General features: G+C 37.3%; 1 protein-coding gene and 1 long non-coding RNA gene across 2 annotated transcripts in view; one reads left to right on the forward strand and one right to left on the reverse strand.

The window, feature by feature from the left end:
- MRPL39 (mitochondrial ribosomal protein L39) overlaps positions 1–20,333 on the forward strand; it is a 196,336-nt gene that overhangs the window by 125,855 nt on the left and 50,148 nt on the right. The gene's annotated exons all lie outside the window — the stretch shown is intronic.
- LOC116550936 lies at positions 1,083–18,483 on the reverse strand. The gene is made up of 3 exons (XR_004268628.1): positions 18,380–18,483; positions 12,014–12,023; positions 1,083–1,093 (listed from the first exon to the last, which is right to left on the reverse strand). It is a non-coding gene; the product is annotated as an uncharacterized LOC116550936 (long non-coding RNA).

Below are 20,333 nucleotides of genomic sequence, written 5' to 3' on the forward strand. Positions count from 1 at the left end.
GAGCCTAGATGACATGTCTTGGCCAGAGATAGGATGGGAGGTGAATTTTCCAAGATAGAAAGAGATCCCCATGGGGATAGGGAACTGTAGGGAAGAGGAGAGGAATGTCAGTGGGAGCAGGTAGATGGAGTCAGTGACCTTATTTTCAACTCCATGAAGACAGGGATGGAAAGATCCTAAACAGAAAGTGGATGCTTAGTATTGAGGCAGATGAAACTAAGAGGAGCCATTTTCCCAATGACAGACATTTTGGAATTACAAAAAAATGCTGCAGGGAGCATACTCGTATCCCTGTGCTAGTGTTTCTGGATTTTATACCCTAGAAGTTGTCTTGCTGAGTCCTGAAGTTCCAACTTTGCTAGGTATTGCAAAGATGCTTTCCAAATCATACCAGTGTACTCTTTCAACCTCATATTTTTCTTCACAAATGTATGCTACACTGCCTATAGTAAAATGTCAATATTCATTAATTATCAGTAATTAACATTAAGAATTTGTAAGTTTCCTGTCTCCCCTACTTCCTTACCACTACTTGTCATTGCCAGACTTTTGAAAAATTTCCAGTCTGATGGACGTGAAAGAGTATCTTGTCTTAATTTGCATGTTTCTATTACCAGCAAGTGACAGCTTTTTTCCACATATCTTTGTTGGCCATATGGAACTTCTCTTCTGTGAACTGAAGGTTTATGTTTATCTATTTACTGGACTTTTTTAGTTTCCTCTTTTATAGGAATTTTTAAATATTCTGTATTGCAACTATTTTTCAACTGCCTTATAAATATCTTCTGGTGGTTGCCTTTTAACTTGATTAATAGTGTTGAATATATAAAAATTTCAAATAGTAATATCATTAATTTTATTACTTGTTTTAGTTTGTACATAATGGTTTTCTCTGTTATTTCTTTATTTCAACAGACTCAATTTTTAAAAAATTGTACTTTAAGTTCTGATATACATGTGCAGATCTTGCAGGATTGTTACATAGGTACACACATGCCACGGTGATTTGCTATCTCCATCCCCCTGTCGCTTACAGCAGGCATTTCTCCCAGTGTTATCCCTCCCAACCTCCCTGACCACCACTGTCCCTCCCCTAGCCCCACACCCCCCAACATACCCCAGCGTGTGATGTTCCCCTCCCTGTGCCCATGTATTCTAATTGTTCAACACCCACTTATGAGTAAGAACATGAAGTGTTTGGTTTTCTGTTCTTGTGTCAGTTTGCTGAGAATTATGGTTTCTAGATTCATCCATGTCCCTACAAAGGACACAAACTCATTGTTTTTTATGGATGCATAGTATTCCATGGTGTCTATGTGCCATATTTTCTTTATCGAGTCTATCATTGATGGGCATTTGGATTGCTTCTAGGCCTTTACTATTGTAAACAGTGCCACAATGAACATAGGGGTGCATGTGTCTTTGTATAGAACGATTTATAATCCTTTGGGCATATACCCAGTAATGGGATTGCTGGATCAAATGGAATTTCTATTTCTAGGTCCTTGAGGAATCACCACACTGTCTTCCACAATGGTTGAACTAATTTACAGTCCCACTAACAGTGCTAAAGTGTTCCTATTTCTCCACATCCTCTCCAGCATCTGTTGTCTCCAGAGCTTTTAATGATCACCATTCTAACTGGCATGAGATGGTATCTCAATGTGGTTTTGATTTGCATTTCTCTAATGAACAGTGATAATGAGCATTTTTTCATATGTTTGTTGGCCTCATATATGTCTTCTTTTGAAAAGTGTCTCTTCATATCCTTTGCCCACTTTTGAATGGGTTTTTTTTTTTTTTTTTTTTTTTTTTTTTTTTTTTGCTTATAAATCTGTTGTAGTTCTTTGTAGATTCTGGATATTAGACCTTTGTCAGATGTGTAGATTGCAAAATTTTTTCCCCATTCTGTTGGTTGCTGATTCACTCTAATGATTGTTTCTTTTGCTGTGCATAAACTCTTAAGTTTAATTAGATCTCATGTATCTATTTTGGCTTTTGTTGCCATTGCTTTTGGTGTTTTAGTTATGAAGTCCTTGCCTATGCCTATGTCCTGAATGCTATCACCTAGGTTTTATTCTAGGATATTTATGGTATTAGATTTTTTGTTTAAATCTTTATCCATCTGGAGTTAATTTTAGTTTAAGGTGTAAGGAAGGGGTCCAATTTGTGTTTTCTGCACATGGCTAACCAGTTTTCCCAACACCGTTTATTAAACAGGGAATCCTTTCCCCATTGCTTGTTTTTGTCAGGTTTGTCAAAGATTGGGTAATTGTAGATATGTGATGTTGCTTCTGAGGCCTCTGTTCTGTTTCACTCGTCTATATCTCTGTTTTGGTACCAGTACCATTCTGTTTTGATTACTGTAGCCTTGTAGTATAGTTTGAAGTCAGGTAGCGTGATGCCTCCAGCTTTGTTCTTTTTGCTTAGGATTGTCTTGGCTATGTGGGCTCTCTTTTGGTTCCATATGAAGTTTCAAGTGTTTTTTTCTAGTTCTGTGAAGAAGGTCAGTGGTAGCTTGATGAGGATAGCATTGAATCATATGAAGTTTAAAGTGTTTTTTCTAGTTCTGTGAAGAAGATCAGTGGTAGCTTGATGAGGATAGCATTGAATCTGTAAATTACTTTGGGCAGTATGGTCATTTTCATGATATTGATTCTTCCTAACCATGAGCATGGGATGTTTTTCCATCTGTTTGTTTCCTCTCTTATTTCCTTGAGCAGTAGTTTGTAGTTCTCCTTGAAGACGTCCTTTACATCCTTTGTTAGTTGTATTCCTAGGTATTTTATTCTCTTTGTAGCAACTGTAAATGGGAGTTCTCTCTTTATTTGGCTGTTTGTCTGTTATTGGTGTATAGGAATTCTTGTGATTTCTGCACATTGATTTTGTACTCTGAGACTTTGCTAAGTTGCTTATCAGCTTAAGGAGATTTTGGGCTGAGATGATAGGGTCTTCTAAATATACAATCATGTCATCTGCAAATAGAGACAACTTGACTTCCTCTTTTCCTAATTGAATATCCTTTATTTCTTTTTCTTGCCTGATTGCTCTGGCTAGAACATCCAATACTATATTGAATACAAGTGGTGAGAGAGGGCATTCTTGTCTAGTGCCAGATTTCAAGGGTAATGCTTCCAGTTTTTGCCCATTCAGTATGATATTGGCTGAGGGTTTGTGGTAAATAGCTTTTATTATTTTGATGTAAGTTCCATCAGTACCTATTTTATTGAGGGTTTTTAGCATAAAGGTCTTTTGAATTTTGTCAAAGGCTGTCTCTGCATCTGTTGAGATAATCATGTGGTTTTTGTCTTTGGTTCTGTTTATGTGATGGATTATGTTTATGGACTTGCTTATGTTTATCCCCAGGATGAAGCCTACATGTTTGTGATGGATAAGCTTTTTGATGTGCTGTTGCATTTGGTTTGTCAATATTTTATTGAAGAGTTTTGAATCTATGTTCATCATGGATCTTGGCCTGAAGTTTTCTTTTTTAGTTGAGTCTCTGTGGGTTTTGGCATTAGGATAATGTTGTTCTCATAAAATGAGTTAGGGAGGATTCCCTCTTTTTGTATTGTTTGGAATAGTTTCAGAAGGAATGGTACCAGCTCCATTTTGCACATCTGGTAGAATTCAGCTGTGAACCTGTATGAAACTCAACTTTTTTTTGGTTGGTAGGCTATTAATGGCTGCCTCAACTTTAGCCCTTGTTATTGGTCTATTCAAGGTTTTGACTTCTTCCTGATTTAGTCTTGGGAAGGTGCAAGTGTTTAGGAATTTATCCATTTCTTCCAGATTTACTGGTTTATTTGCATAGAGTTGTTTGTAGTAATCTCTGATGGTAGTTTGTGTTTCTGTGGAATTGGTGGCGATATCCCCTTTACCGTTTTTTATTGCATCTGTTTGATTCTTCTCTTTTTTCTTTTTATTAGCCTATCTAGTGGTCTATTTTCTTGATCTTTCCAAAAAAACTGCTCCTGGATTTATGGATTTTTTGAAGGTTTTTTTTGTGTGTCTATCTCCTTCAGTTCTTCTCTGATCTTAGTTATTTCTCGTCTTCTGCTAGCTTTTGAGTTTTTTTGATCTTGCTCCTCTAGCTCTTTCAATTTTGATGATAGAGTGTCAATTTTAGATATTTCCTCGCTTCTCATATGGGCATTTATTGCTATAAATTTCCTTCTAGACACTGCTTTAAGTGTGTCCCATAGATTCCGGTATGTTGTGTCTTCGTTCTTATTGGTTCCAAAGAATATCTTTATTTCTGTCTTCATTTCATTGTTTATCCAGTCAGTTGTTCAGGAGCCAGTTGTTCAGTTTCTGTGTAGTTGTGTAGATCTGAGTGAGTTTCTTAATCCTGAATTCTAATTTGATTGCACTGTGGTCTGAGAGAATGTTTATTATGATTTCCATTCTTTTGCATTTGCTGAGAAGTGATTTACTTCCAATTATGTGGTCAATTTTAGAGTAAGTGTGATGTGATGCTGAGAATAATGCATATTTTGTGGATTAGGGGTGGAGAGTTCTGTAGATGTCTATAAGGTTTGCTTGGTACAGATCTGCATTCAAGTCCTGGATATCCTTGTTGATTTTCTGTCTCGTTGATCTAATATTGACAATGGAGTGTTAAAGTCTCCCACTGTTATTTGTGGGAGTCTAAGTCTCTTTCTTTGTAGGTCTTTAAGAATTTGCTTTATATATCTGGGTGTTCCTGTATTGAGTACATATATATTTAGGATACTTAGCTCTTCTTGTTGCTTTGATCCCTTTACCATTATGTAATGCCCTTCGTTGTCTCTTTTGATTTTTGTTAGTTTAAAGTCCATTTTATCAGAGACTAGGATTGCAACCCATGCTTTTTTTTTCTTTCCATTTTCTTGGTAAATCTTCATCTATCCCTTTATTTTGATTCTATGTGTGTCTTTGCACATGAGATGGGTCTTCTGAATACAGCATGCTCATGGATCTTGATTTTTTAAGAGTCCACTCAGTTTTTTAAGAGCAGTTTGCCAGTCTGTGTCTTTTGATTGGGGCACTTAGGCCATTTACATTTAATGTTAATATCGTTATGTTTAAATTTGATCCTGTCATTTTGTTACTAGCTGGTTGTTTTGTCCATTGCTTGACACAGTTTCTGCATTGTGTTGTTGGTCTTTACCATTTGGCATGTTTTTGCAGTGGCTGATACTGGTTTTTCCTTTCTGTATTTAGTGCTTCCTTCAGGAGCTCTTGTGAGGCAGGTCTGGTGGCAATGAAATCTCTCAGCAATTGCTTGTCTGTTAAAGGATTTTATTTCTCCTTTACTTATGAAGCTTAGTTTGGCTTGATATGAAATTCTGCTTGAAAGTTCTTTTCTTTAATGATAGTAAACATCGGCCCCCGCTTTCTTCTGGCTTGTAGGGTTTCTGTGGAGAGATCCACTGTGAGTCTGATTGGCTTCCCTTTGTGGGTGACCCAACCTTTCTCTCTGGCTGCCCTCAGCATTTTTTCCTTCTTTTTGACCCTGGTGAATCTGATGATTATGTGCCTTGGGGTTGCTCTTCTTGAGGAGTATCTTTGTGATGTTCTCTGTATTTCCTGTATTTGAATGTTGGTCTCCCTTTCTAGGTTGGGAAAGTTCTCCTGACTAATATGCTGAAGAGAGTTTTCCGGCTTGTATTTGTTCTCCTCATCACATTCAGGTACACCAATCAAGCGTAGATTAAGTCTTTTCACATAATCCCATATTTCTTGGAGGCTTTGTTCATTTCTTTTCACTCTTTTTTTCTATATTCTTACCTTCTCATTTTATTTCATTGAGTTGATCTTCAATCTCTGATAGTCTTTCTTCTGCTTGATTGATTCAGCTATTGAAACTTGTGTGTGTTTTGTGAAGTTCTTGTGCTGTGTTTTGCAGCTGCATCGTCATTTATATTCTTCTCTAAGCTGGTTTTTCTAGTTATCATTTCATCTAACTTTTTTCAAGATTTTTACTTTCTTTGCATTTGGTTATAACATGTTCCTTTAGCTCAGAGAAGTTTGTTATTACCCACCTTCTGAAGCCTGCTTCTGTCAATTTGACAAACTCATTCTCCATCCTGTTTTACTCCCTTGCTGGTGAGGACTTGTGATCCCTTGGAGGAGGAGAGGCATTCTGGACCTCTCCTCCTCCAAGGGATCACAAATCTTTGCAGATTTCATCTTTTTTGCACTGGTTTATTTCCATCTTCCTTGGTTTATCTACCTTTGGTCTTTTAAGTTAGTGATTTCAGATGGGGTTTCTGAGTGGACATCCTTTCTGTTGATGTTGAAGCTATTTCTTTCTGTTTTTTAGTTTTCCTTCTAATAGTTCCCTATACTGTATGAGGTGTTTTTTTTTTTTTTTTTTTTTTTTTTTTTTGGTTATACAGGGTTCAGGGAGCTGCTTGAGGAGGCAGCCTGTCCCTTGTCTGCCTGCAGAGGTGCTGCTGGGCTCCCTCAGACTCAGCCCAGCTGCTGTGTAGGCTTCCTCTGGCTCTTTTTTACACCGCTGATATTAGACCCACCTTTGCATTCGTGGATGCTCTTCCCCCCAGGGAGCTTGATTGTCCCAGGTTGAGCTCGATCTGATGTGCTGGCTGCGAAACTCTGAAGTGAGAGGGCTTCAGTTTGCTGGTCTTTGTGGGGTTGGGACTTGCCACGCTGTATCACCTCTCTCCCTGCTTTCAGCTCTCCCTGTTTCTGTTGGGCAGGTAGATCTGTCACACAGGCACTCTTAGTGCTAGCTAAAACCTCTGCCCAGTTCTGTGCTGACAACTCGTGGCACTGGGCCAGCCGGACGTGTAGTTCAGATCTGCACTGGCAACTTGCAGCGCTTCTCAGCCCAGCAGCATTCTCCCTGACTGTGGGTTTCAAAGGGTATGGGAAAAGCACAGTATCTGAACTGGCGTGCGGAGGGGGTAAAGTCCCTGATCCTCCGGTCAGTTGCACTTCCTGGGTGGGGTAGCACCCCCCCGCCTCAGTTTGCCCTCCCTGGGCTACACCCACTGTCCAGCCAGTCCCATTGAAATGAATCTGGTACCTTGGTTGGAAATGCAGAGTTCACTTATCTTCTGTGTTTCTCTTGTCGGGAGCTGTGATTTGGAGCTGTTCCCATTAGTCCATCCTGACGGAAGTCCACTCAATTTTTTAAGAGCAGTTTTAGGTTCTTAGTAAAATAGAGTAGAAGATACATAGATTTTCCTTATACCTACCTCCACCTTTGCATTGGCATAATTTCCTTCATTGTCAATATCCTACACCAGGATGGTACATTTGTTACAATTGCTTAACTTTTATATATTTTGATAAATCTTTTATTATTTTAATGGCATGAGATAGTCTCCTGCATTTTCTCCTAATACTGTTAAGGGCTGCTTTTAGTCTTTAAGTTCTTTAATCCATGTGGACTTTCTGTTGGTGTATAGAATGAGGAGAGACCTAATTTTCTGATACGTTTCAAAATCTATTTCTAAATTACATGGGGTCAGACCATCCTACTGGCAGATTCACCTGGGTCCCCACTGAAAGATTCAGGATAACAAAGCAGTTCATAGCAGGCATCAAGTCAGGACATTGTGGGTTTATCACTGGGCTCATCGATAGGTCTCAGAAACCAAACAACAGGCCACAGTATTACCAGGATTAGTGAGTGGCATGACTTTTGTTGATTCTTCCATGTCAGGGTTGTTGGCTTATTAGGCAAAAGGGACATTCAGATTGGAAAGAGATATAGCTGGCCTGTCCTTACAACTGGATATTAGGACCTCTCAAAACAACTGACAGAGCAGCAACCATAGCAGCAAATATGGCAGAACGAACACAGCCAAAGTGTTTTCCAAACAAATGTACATAGACAGCCTTTAGGAGAATATTTCCTGGGAAAGGCTTCCTCTCTGTAGTATCATTAATTTATTCCATGTATACCATAACATTTTTAAGTTCTTAAAAATTTTTAATGTAGTGGAGAGGAGGAAAAAATCATTTTTAATTGTTTGGTTGGAAAAATGAGATTTATATGTTTTCTCTCCCTCAAAAATAATACAATAAAAGTAATCAATTTTAATAATGATTTTTTGAGACAGAATCTCACCCTGTCCCCAGGCTAGAGTGGCACTATCCCAGAGCTGGGATTACAGGTGGGTGCCAACGTGCCCAGGTAATTTTTGTATTTTTATTAGAGATGGGGTTTCACCATGTTGGCCAGGCTGGTCTTGAATTCCAGGCCTCAAGTGATTTGCCTGCCTTGACCTCCCATTTGGGATTACAGATGTGAGCCACTGTGTCCAGCTCAATTTTAATAATTTGAGCAGGGATCATATTTTTTTCTATAAAAATTCTTCCTTATAAGTTAAAAAACTACATGGGATTTCATGGCTATTTTGGTATTTATATAACTCTTTAAGGAAAATAAAACTTTAGTTATATAAATAACCTTGAGTTATATAAGTAACTTTGAGTTATATAGTTATAATGGCATTACGTGCTCTAAAGTAAAATCTCAATGTCCATTGTGTCACTTATCATAATTTAAAAGTATATAATCCAGAATCCAGTTTGTAATTTCCAAAATGACTGTCACTGTAAGCATTTGAAACATAGTTGATCTTCGTAAAATTTTTTTTTAATGAAAATAATTATCTGGGAATATCCCACATGTATTCTAAATTTCCCAGTTGGTATAGGTAATTTTTCTTATTCTTCCACAACACATGGTATTCTTTCTATGAATGACATCAGTTTGGAAATACCCCGTGGTTTTCTGAGTTATAAATGGATATCTCAGTATGAACTCCTGATTATATTATGATTCATACTTTCACTTCTGTTTTTTTATACTATCATTTTGAAAAAGTGAAAATGAAACTATGTCTCACTGGCCAACAGTTCACAAGGTAGAGAGAAAAGCAAGGTTTAATGGAATGATTTTCAAAATATTGAAGAATTATCTGAGAATATTGTAAAAAGCCATTTTTTAAAAAACAGAACAAGATTGTATTTCAATATACAAGTTTGTGTAACCCAAAATTAAAACACCACAGTAAAATGAATGAGAAAAAGCATATTTGTAATTCTAGACAAAATATTAACTTCTTTAATCATAAATGAACTTTTCAGAAATCAGTACAAAGAGAATAACATTACAGGGAAAGTGAAAATCAAAGGAACAGAGAAAAATGGAATGGTACAAATGAGTTATAAGGCTATAGGAGTATGATACAGTTAACATTAATAGCTTAGAAAGTAATTTTATTATGAATTACATTATTGATCCTTACAAATATTGATTTCTGATGTTTGTACAGCTTTAGGAAATGAAGAATTCTCAAATACTGGGGAAACTTACTCTAGTCATGGAGAGTTTGCTGAAAAATGTAGATTTTTGCGTAAACTTGGCCCCAGCAATTCCAAACCGTAGGAGTCACTCCAACAAAGTAGTTAGATAGCACATACACATACATGTTTACCACATAGAAAATGTGTAAGTAATATATAATCCCCCAAGAAACTACTTATTTATCAACTGGTTTATAAAATAATAAGCTGGGGGGTAGAAACAGATAAAAGGAACTTAAGTAAAAATACTACATTTCACAAAAAAGCCATTTCTTAAGGAAAAGCAATGTAGTTGGAATCAGAACAAAAAAATGTTCTTTGAGAGTTTCTCTGGAATGTAACAGTGCCTACTTTCAGAGTTCTGCTCCACATAAGAGCATTGATTATAATTTCTTCTGGTTATTTATTATTTATGACTCTTAAAAATTATCTTTCTTAGTGGAACTAGGTTATGAACCCTAGCATTTTAATTTTAGAATGTGTTCTCTTAATTATTACACTACAGTAGCAATTTGATGATAACGCTAAAGAAAGAAAGAAGAAAAGAAAGGAAGGAAGGCATGGAAAGTCCCGGCATGACTCCAGGTCTGAGTGCATTTATTCATATTGCAAGCTTTCTTAGGGCAGGGGTCACGCCTGCTCTGGCTATGTTCTCTGTATCTCAGTTCCTGGCACATAGCAATACCTGACAAATATTTGTTGAATAAATGAGTACAGTAGCTTAAAAGCAAATTTTTGTACTTCATGGTTTTCTGTAGAAAGCCACAAGAAAAAAATTTCATCTGAGTTCTCAGCATTCTAGTAACTGTGAAGTTTTAAGACCTGTATGATCTCCTCTTAAGAGAGCCTTAAAGTATTAGTATCATGAGGTATGAGGTCTAAGGCTAGATGTCTCAATGGCGTCTGATTCTTTATTAAGCTGGATTTGTAGCATGGGGATTTTAGCAGGGATTATAAGACCTTTGTAAGGATTAATGTGATTTTAAAAATTGTTAGCTGGGTGAGGTGAATCACACTGTAATCCCAGAACTTTTGGAGGCTGAGGAGGGCAGACCCCTTGAGCCCAGGAGTTTGAGACAAGCCTGGGTAACATGGTGAAACCCCATCTCTGCAAAAAATACAAAAATTAGCTGGGTGTGATGGTGCATGCCTGTAGTCTCAGCCTCTTGGGAGGCTGAGAGGTGAGAGAATTGCTTGGGCCTGGGAGATGGAGGCTGCAGCGAGTAGTGATTGCGCCACTGCACTGTGGTTTGGGTGACATAGTGAGATCCTGTCTCAAAAAAAAAAGTTAAAAAAAATCTATTAAGGGTAAATTTACTTTCTTGGGCTGCCTATCACCAAATGGTCTTTTTTTTTTAAAATTTATTTTATTGCATTTTAGGTTTTGGGGTACATGTGAACAAATGGTCATTCTTAACAAATAATTATGTCTTGTGGGTCAATATATGCTTTAAAATTTTATTTTATGTATTTATTTTTTGAGGGTGTCATCACTGTTACCCAGGTTGGAGTGTAGTGATGCAATCATAGCTCACTGCAGCCTCAACCTCTCTGGGCTCAGATGATCCGCCACATTCAGCCTCCTGGGTAGCTGGGACTATAGATGTGTGCCACCATGTGGAGCTGATTTTTCCTTACTCGCTTTTTTTTTTTGTAGAGACAGAGTCTGGCTATGTTGCTCAAGCTGGTCTTGAACTCCTGAGCTCAAGCATTCCACCCTGCTTCATCCTCCAAAGTGCAGGGATTACAGGGTGAGCCACCATGCCTGTCAATAAGTATTTTTAAAATAAATAAATAAATTCTTCACCTTCAAATCTCCTCTTCCCAGACCAAAGTGTGTTTCTATCAACCTTGCTTTGATAATTATATTTCAAATTTACCAACTCCTTTGGGGTAAGGCATTGAAGAATGCTCTTTTCGAAGAGCAGATATCACCTGTTTTTAACCTTCATTAACATTTTGAGCTGAAATAGTCCAACATACCAGTTAAGCAGTTACTCCATGCATTTCTAAGAACAGAAGAGGGACATGAATATATAAGTGTTGAGGAATAAGAAGAATGTCTTCGTGTGTGCAGTAGCCAATGTGACATGAAGAATGTATAGTAAAGAATAGATAAGTTATTTCTTCTAAGAATTGTCAGGAGGGCTTCAAAACATTGGTTAAAAATGTTAGAATATTCCAATGTCAGTTATACCAGTAACCTGGTCTGAAAATGACATTGAGAATGTGCTGAGAATAATAATGATATTAATAAAAATGCTTATTATTTTAAGTAAGGATATTTTGTGATAGCTTGTTAATCAGCATTTGATTACCAGAACAGGATTGTTGTAAGAATTAAATGGATAGTAATGAAAAAAAGTAGAACAGTGAGATTTTATTTGAAAACTTGAGGAAATTGAGTGCAGTGAGTTGGGTCATCTTAATAAGATCAAATAGTTTATAGGCCAGTAAGACTCAACTTGTAACTTGTTAAATGGTTTTGAAAGAAATAATGTGTTATAATATAGGGAGTTGGTTCAACTGGCATATGAAAAAAAAAATGAAGAATCTATGAGGTGCACCATGGCAGAAAAATCTAGCAAAATTGGGTTCCAAGTTTTTTCCTTTCTGATGATGATTGTTGAAATTCTAGCATTAGCCATTCTTGGCTTGGTGTCATTGACCATTTGATTAAATCAACCTTCCACTTACTCTGAATTCAAGTCAAGTAATCAATATTAGGTTGGTGCAAAAGTAATTGCAGTTTTTGACATTACTTTGAAAGGCAAAAAACACAATTACTTGCAATTACTTTTGCCCTAACCTAATATTTCAATTCTAATTTGACTTCCAATATGATTTTACAAGAAAGGGGATGCTTTAGCTTGAGATCCCCCTTGGCAGTTGTATTTCTTGTTGTAATTAATAAGATGTTTTTTTGTTTGTTTGTACAGAAGTTTTTTGAATCTAGTTTTTGCCAATTGTAATTTCTGTTTGACTGAATTTGGCACCCTGACAAGATTGAGTTTTTGAACTGACAAAGCTGAGAAACAGAGTTAGTGCTCCAATGGCCTCCCAAGGTTGTTGCCAGTTGGATGATTTCTCCTGTCCCCTAGCTTCTTGTGGAGACACAGTGTGATGAGTACCTGGTAAAAAGCATGTCATGGGGTGGGGTGCTGCAGATGATAGTTCCCGTTCCAAAGTGTTTCTCCAATAGCTTGTATGAGGATGAGGGAAAGAAAATAATGCACTTGAGAAGAAGCAGAGTAGGGAGAAAAAGGAGACCTATTTGTTGCAAGCAAATTTTACTGACATAGTAAGCTCTGAAAGAAATCTGTCATGACTATTTATCATGTGTAATGGTTAATTTTAAGTGTCAACTTAACTGGGCTATGGGGTACCCAGGCATTTGATCAGACATTATTCTGGGTATATCAGTGAGGTTTTTTTTGGATACATGAGCCAAAATACAAAAAAATAACACAGGAGAAACAGGATAGACTGAGTAAAGCAGATTGCCCTCCATGATGTGGGTGGTGCCACATGGTCTGCTTAGTTGAGGACCTAAAGAGGACAGTGGCTCGCCTTCCTGTGAATGAAAGGGAGCTCTTTCTGCCTGAGTGCCTTTTAAAGGGGACTTTTTTTTCCTGCCTTTGAACTCTGACTGAAACATTGGCTTGCCCTGAGTCTCAAACTTGCCAGGCTTACCACTGGAATCATTAGCTCTCCTGGTTTTCCCGCTTGCTGGCTTCAGATCTTGGGACTTGTCAGCTTTATACTCATGTGAGCCATTTCCATATAATATATCATATCTCTGTATCTCCTATTGGTTCTGTTTCTCTAGAGAACCCTGATTAATACATCAGATGTCATCATAGTATGTCATATTACCAGGAAATTTTATTTTGCAAATGAATTACATCTTTAATGTAGTCACTTGCAGGGCAAATTCTTTTCATCTAAATTAGATTTTTGTAACCCAGGGTGAATGTGTTTTCTATTTTTTTCCTTTCATAAGGATACATCTCTTTAACACTTTTCAAATCTATCTTCAGTAACTGAATTAAAAAATTTGGTGTACTCTTATGACATAGAGGCCTGTGGTTCATCTCATCTGGTTTGTTTTGTTTGTGATGCTGCCACATCTGTGGTTCATCTCATCTGGTTTGTTTTGTTTGTGATTCTTCCCCTTAACAGGCTTTTCCCTCAAATTCCCAAACTAAGCCTTGGGTTATCTCTCCATTGGACCACTAGCTGCAATGTCAACAGCTCCACGACTTGAAACTCTTGCCGAAGTGTTTTAAATGATGATTTATTAAAGGAAAATATAAATCAACAGTTGGATATCCTCCACGATTAGTAACCACTCATAATGAGTGATAAGACCACTCATTAATTCTACAACCACTTACTGAGCACCTACCACTAGGCCAAGCTGGAGAAACAACGATAAAATAAGCAGACTTTTTCCTTGAAGAGGGAAGGTAGGAAAACAGACATGAAGACTGAGGGAAAGAAAAGTGCCTGATACTTACTGAGCATCTACACTTTACCAAGCACTCTGTGAGGGGCTTTCCAATGAATCTTTATAACAGCTCTCTAAGGGAGGTACTATTATCCCTCATTTATGTATATGGAAACTGAGGCTCAGGGAGGCTCTCCAGTTAGGAGCATAGACATTATAGCTAGCATTCACTGAGCCTCAGTGACAGGGTGGCGTTAAAACCCTGGTCTGTCTTCCTTTTTGTTCTTCTTTGCACTTCACCTTGCTCTGTGCTCTAGACTTTCACTGCCCAATATGATGGCCACTAGCCACGTGTGCTTATCCAGCACTTGAGATGTGGCCAGTCCAAATTGATAAATGCTATAAGCACAAAATACAAACAAGATTTCAAAAACTATGAAAAAAAAATCTCATTAATAATTTTTTTTTTTTTTGAGACGGAGTTTCACTGTTGTTGCCCAAACTGGAGTGCAATGGCACGATCTCGGCTCACCGCAACCTCCGCCTCCTGGGTTCAAGCAATTCTCCTGCCTCAGCCTCCCGAGTAGCTGGGACTACAGGCACGCACCATCATGCCCAGCTAATTTTTGTATTTTTAGTAGAGACGAGGTTTCACCTTGTTGACCAGGATGGTCTCGATCTCTTGACCTCGTGATCCACCCGCCTCGGCCTCCCAAAGTGCTAGGATTATAGGTGTGAGCCACCGCGCCCGGCCAATAATTTTTATATTGATTACATGTAGGAATAATAACACTTTAGCTATGATGGTGTATGAGGGTTCTCCAGAGAAAGGGAACTAATAGGAGATAATAATTAAATGTTGTATATTTAATTTATATATGTAATAGGACATACATGCACACATGCATACACATCTATGTATACACACATGTACATATATGTATAAACACACATGTATATGTATATACACACATATATGCACACACATATGTATATGTGCATATATATACACATATATGTGTGTGTATACATTGGTATATACACATGTATATGCCTAATATCCTGTTACACATATAACACACACACACATAGCGAATGAGAGATAGAAATATGAGAAAGGAATTTATTTTAAGGAATTGGCATTTCTCTAATGATCAGTGATATTGAGCTTTTTAAAATACACTTTTTGGCTGCATGTATGTCTTTTTTAGAAAAGTGCTTGTTAACGTGTTTTGTCTACTTATCAGTGGGGTTGTTTGCTTTTTATTTTGGTAAATTTGTTTAAATTCCTTATAGATATTGGATATTAGACCTTTGTCAGATGCATAGTTTGCAATATTTTCTCCCATTTTCTAGGTTGTCTTTTTTTCTGTTGATAGTTTCTTTTGCTGTGCAGAAGTTCTTAAGTTTAATTAGATCCCATTTGTTAATTTTTGTTTTCACTGTGATTGCTTTGGCATCTTTGTCATAAAATCTTTGCCCATTCCTATGTCCAGGATGGTATTGCCTAAGTTGTCCAGGGTTTTTATAGTTTGGGATTCTACATTTAAGTCTTAAATTTATCTTAAGTGTATTTTTGTATATGGCATAAAGAAGGGGTCCAGTTTCAGTCTTCTGCATATGGCTAGCCAGTTACCCAAGCACCATTTATTTAATAGGGAGTCTTTTCCCCATTGCTTGTTTTTGTCAGCTTTGTCAAAGATCAGATGGTCATAGGCATGTGGCTTGTTTCTGGGCTCTCTGTTCTGTTTCATTGGTCTTCGTGTCTGTTTTTGTATCAGTACCATGCTGTTTTGGTTACTGTAGCCCTAAGTATAGCTTGAAGTTTGGTAATGTGATGCCTACAGTTTTGTTCTTTTTGCTTAGGATTGCCTTGGCCATTTGGGCTCTCTTTTGGTTCCATATAAATTTTAAAATAGGTTTTTTTTTTTCCTGTAAAAAATGTCACTGGTAGTTTGATAGGAATGGCATTGAATTTGTAAATTGCTTTGGGCATATGGCCATTTTAATAATATTGATTCTTCCCGTCCATGAGCATGGGATGTTTTTGCAGTTTTTGCATTTGTCATCACTGATTTCTTTGAGCAGTACTTTGGAATTCCCATTGTAGAGATCTTTCACCTCTCTGGTTTGCTGTATTCCTAGATATTTTATTCTTTTTATGGGAATTGTGAATGGTATTGCATTGCTGATTTGGCTCTTGGCTAGGTTGTTGTTGGTGTATAAGAATGCTAGTGATTTTTGTACATTGACTTTGTATTCTGCAACATTGCTGAAGTTGTTTTTTATCTATAGGAGATTTTGGGTTGAGACTATGTGGTTTTCTAGATACAGAAACATGTCCTCTGCAAAAAGGGATTGTTTAAATTTTTCTCTTCCTATTTAAATACGCTTTATTTCTTTCTCTTACCTGATTGTTCTGGCCAGAGCTTCCAATGCTATGTTGAATAGGAGTGGTGAGTGAGGGTATTCTTATGTTGTGCCAGTGTTCCAGGTGAATGCTTTCAGCTTTTCCCTATTCAGTATGCTGTTGTTTGTGGGTTTGTCATAGGTGGCTCTTATTATCTTGAAGTATGTTCCTTCAGTACTTAGTTAATTGAGAGTTTTTAACATGAAGAGATACTGAATTTTAGCAAAAGCCTTTACTGCATCTATTGAGATAATCATGTTTTTTTCTTTCTTAGTTCTGTTCATGTGATGAATTAGATTTATTGGTTTGTGTACATTGAACCAAGTTTGCATCCCAAGTATGAATTTTACTTGATTATGGTAGATTAGCTTTTTGATGTGCTGCTGCATTTTGTTTATAAATATTTTATTGAGGATTTTTGCACCAAGGTTCATTAAGGATATTGGCCTGAAATTTTCTTTTTAAACTATGTCTCTGCCCGGTTTTGGTATCACGAGGATGCTAGCCTCATAGAATGAGTTGGGGAGGAGTCCCCTGTTCTCAATTTATGGGAATAGTTTTAGTAGGAATGGTACCAGCTCTTCTTTGTACATCTGGTAGAATTATACTGTGAATCCATCTTGTCCTGATCTTTTATTACCTGGTAGGCTATTTATTACTCATTCAGTTTCAGAGCTCATTATTGGTCTGTACAGGGATTCAATTTCTGGCTCAGTCTTGGGAGGGTGTGTTTCCAGGGATTGATCCATATCTTCTAGGTTTTCGTGTGTGTGTGTGTGTGTGTGTGTGTGTGTGTAGAGGTGTTTGCAGTAGTTTCTGATAGTTATTTTTATTTCTGTGGGGCAAGTAGTAATATCATTTTTCTCTTTTTTAAAATTATACTTCAAGTTCTGGGGTACATGTACAGAATGTGCAGGTTTGTTACATAGGTATATGTGTGCCATGGTGGTATGCTGCATCCATTTCTCCATCATCTACATTTGGTATTTCTCCTAAAGCTATTCCTTCCCTAACCCACACTCCCTGCTATACCTCCCCTAATTGTGTTTATTTGGATCTGTTCTCTTTTCTTCTTTATTAGTATAGCTAGTGGCCTATCTATCTTAGTAATTTTTTCAAAATGCCAATTCCTGGATTCATTGATCTTTTATGTGTTTTTTTTTTTTTTTTTTTTTTTTTGTATCTCAATTTCCTTCAGTTTAGCTCTGATTTTTGTTATTTCTTGTCTGCTGCTAGCTTTGGGGTTGATTTGCTCTTCCTTCTCTAATTCTTTCAGCTGTGATGTTAGCTTGTTAATTTGAGATCTTTCTAACTTTTTGATGTGAGCATTTAGTGCTATAAACTTCCCTCTTAACACTGCCTTAGCTGTATCCCAAATATTCTGGTATGTTGTATCTTTATTCCCATTAGTTTCAAAGAACTTCTTGATATCTGACTTAATTTCAATGTTTACCCAAAAGTCATTCAGGAGCATGTTGTTTAATTTTCATGTAAGTACATGGTTTTGGGCATTTTTTTTTTTTTTTTTTTGGTCTTGACTTCTTTTTTTATTGCACTGTGGTCCAAGAGTGTTTTTGGTATAATGTTTTTTTTTTTTTTTTTTTTTTTGCATTTGCTGAGGATTGTTTTATGTCCAATTATGTGGTCAACTTTAGGGTATGTGCCATGTGGTGATGAGAAGAATGTATATTCTGTTGTTTTGGGTGGAATGTTCTGTAGAGGCCTAGCAGATTGTGTTACATTTTGGGACATGTTGAAAATGGGATGCTTCTGAGACATACAAGTGGAGGAATCAAGCAGCCACCTAATTATTCAGGTCTGGAGCTCAGTGGGAAAGCCTGTACTACAAATAAAATCCAATCCAAAACACCAAGACATAATTTTTAAAATAGTTGATCTAATAAACAGGATAATATGATAAGAACCGGAGTGGGCATAATTAAAGAATTAGGAAATAATACAAAAATATCTTCTCTATAGTGCACATAGAGAAGTAGACATTTTTTTTTTCTAAAAAAGAGCTGTTAAAAGATGAATAATATATTGATTTTTAAAAATACTTTAAGTTCTGGGATACATGTGCAGAACATGCAGGTTTGTTACATAGGTATACACGTGCCATGGTGGTTTTTTGTACCCATCAACCTGTCATCTACATTAGGCATTTCTTCTAATTCTATCACTCTCCTAACCCCACGGCCCGACAGACCCTGGTGTGCGATGTTCCCCTTCCTGTGTCCATGTGTTCTCATTGTTCAACTCCCACTTATGAGTGAAAACATATGGTGTTTGGTTTTCTGTTCCTGTGTTAGTTTTGCTGAGAATGATGGTTTCTAGCTTCATCCATGTCCCTGTAAAGAACATGAACTCATCCTTTTTAATGGCTGCATATTATTCCATGGTGTATATGTACCACATTTTCTTTATCCAGTCTATCATTGATGGGTGTTTGGGCTGGTTCCAAGTCTTTGCTATTGTGAACAGTGCTGCAATAAACATATGTGTGCATGTGTCTTTATAGTAGAATGATTTATAATCCTTTGGGTATATACCCAGTAATGAGATTGCTGGGTCAAATGGTATTGGTTGTGGCTCTGATTCTAGGTCCTTGAGGAATCGCCACACTGTCTACCACAATGGTTGAACTAATTTACGCTCTCACCAACAGTGTAAAAGCATTCCTATTTCTCCACATCCTCTCCAGCATCTGCTGTTTTCTGACTTTTTAATGATTGCCATTCTAATTGGCATGAGATGGTATTTCAATATGGTTTTGATTTGCATTTCTTTAATGACCAGTGATGATGAACTTTTTTCATGTTTCTTGGCCACAGAAAGAGGTCTCCTTTTGAGCTGTCTGTTCATATCCTTTGCCCACTTTTTGATGGAGTTGATTTTTTTCTTGTAAATTTGTTTTTTTTTTTTTTTTTTGAGACAGAGTTTCACTCTTGTTACCCAGGCTGGAGTGCAATGGCGCGATCTCGGCTCACCGCAACATCCGCCTCCTAGGTTCAGGCAATTCTCCTACCTCAGCCTCCTGAGTAGCTGGGATTACAGGCACGCGCCACCATGCCCAGCTATTTTTTTGTAGTTTTAGTAGAGATGGGGTTTCACCATGTTGACCAGGATGGTCTCGATCTCTTGACCTCGTGATCCACCCGCCTCGGCCTCCCAAAGTGCTGGGATTACAGGTGTGAGCCACTGCGCCCGGCTCTTGTAAATTTGTTTAAGTCCCTCATAGATTCTGGATATTAGCCCTTTGTCAGATGGGTAGATTGCAAAAATTTTCTCCCATACTGTAGGTTTTTTTTTTTTTAAGAAGCTCTTTAGTTTAATTAGATCCCATTTGTCAATTTTGGCTTTTGTTGTCATTGCTTTTGGTGTTTTAGTCATGAAGTCTTTGCCCATGCCTATGACCTGAATGGTATTGCCTAGGTTTTCTTTTAGGGTTTTTATGATTTTAGGTCTTATGTTTAAGTCTTTAATCCATCTTGTGTTAATTTTTGTATAAGGTGGAAGGAAGGGGTCTAGTTTCAGTTTTCTGCATATGGCTAGCCAGTTTTCCCAACACCATTTATTAAACAAGGTATCCTTTCTGCACTGCTTGTTTTTGTCAGGTTTGTCAAAGATCAGATGGATGTAGATGTGTGGCCTTATTTTAGAGGACTCTGTTCTGTTCCATTGGTCTATATCTCTGTTTTGGTATCAGTACCATGCTGTTTTTGTTACTGTAGTATTGTAGCATAGTTTGCAGTCAGGTAGCAGGATACCTCCAGCTTTGTTCTTTTTGCTTAGGATTGTTTTGGCTATATGGGCTCTTTATTGGTTCTATATAAAATTTAAAATTGTTTTTTCTATTTCTGTGAAAAAAGTCAATGGTAGATTAATGGGGATAGGATTGAATCTATAAATTACTCTGGGCAGTATGGTCATTTTCATGATATTGGTTTTCTATCCATGAGCATGGAATGTTTTTTCATTTGTGTCCTCCCTTATTTCCTTGAGGAATGAGCTGTAGTTCTGGAAGAGATCCTTCACATCCCTTGCAAGTTGTATTCCTAGGTATTTTATTTTCTTTGTAGCAATTGTGAATGGAGGTTCACTCAGCCTCCCGAGTAGCTGGGACTACAAGCATGTGCCACCACG

Source organism: Sapajus apella, unplaced genomic scaffold, assembly GCF_009761245.1.
Source record: "Sapajus apella isolate SASKATOON/1434 unplaced genomic scaffold, GSC_monkey_1.0 scaffold8, whole genome shotgun sequence".
NCBI classification, from domain to species: domain Eukaryota; kingdom Metazoa; phylum Chordata; class Mammalia; order Primates; family Cebidae; genus Sapajus; species Sapajus apella.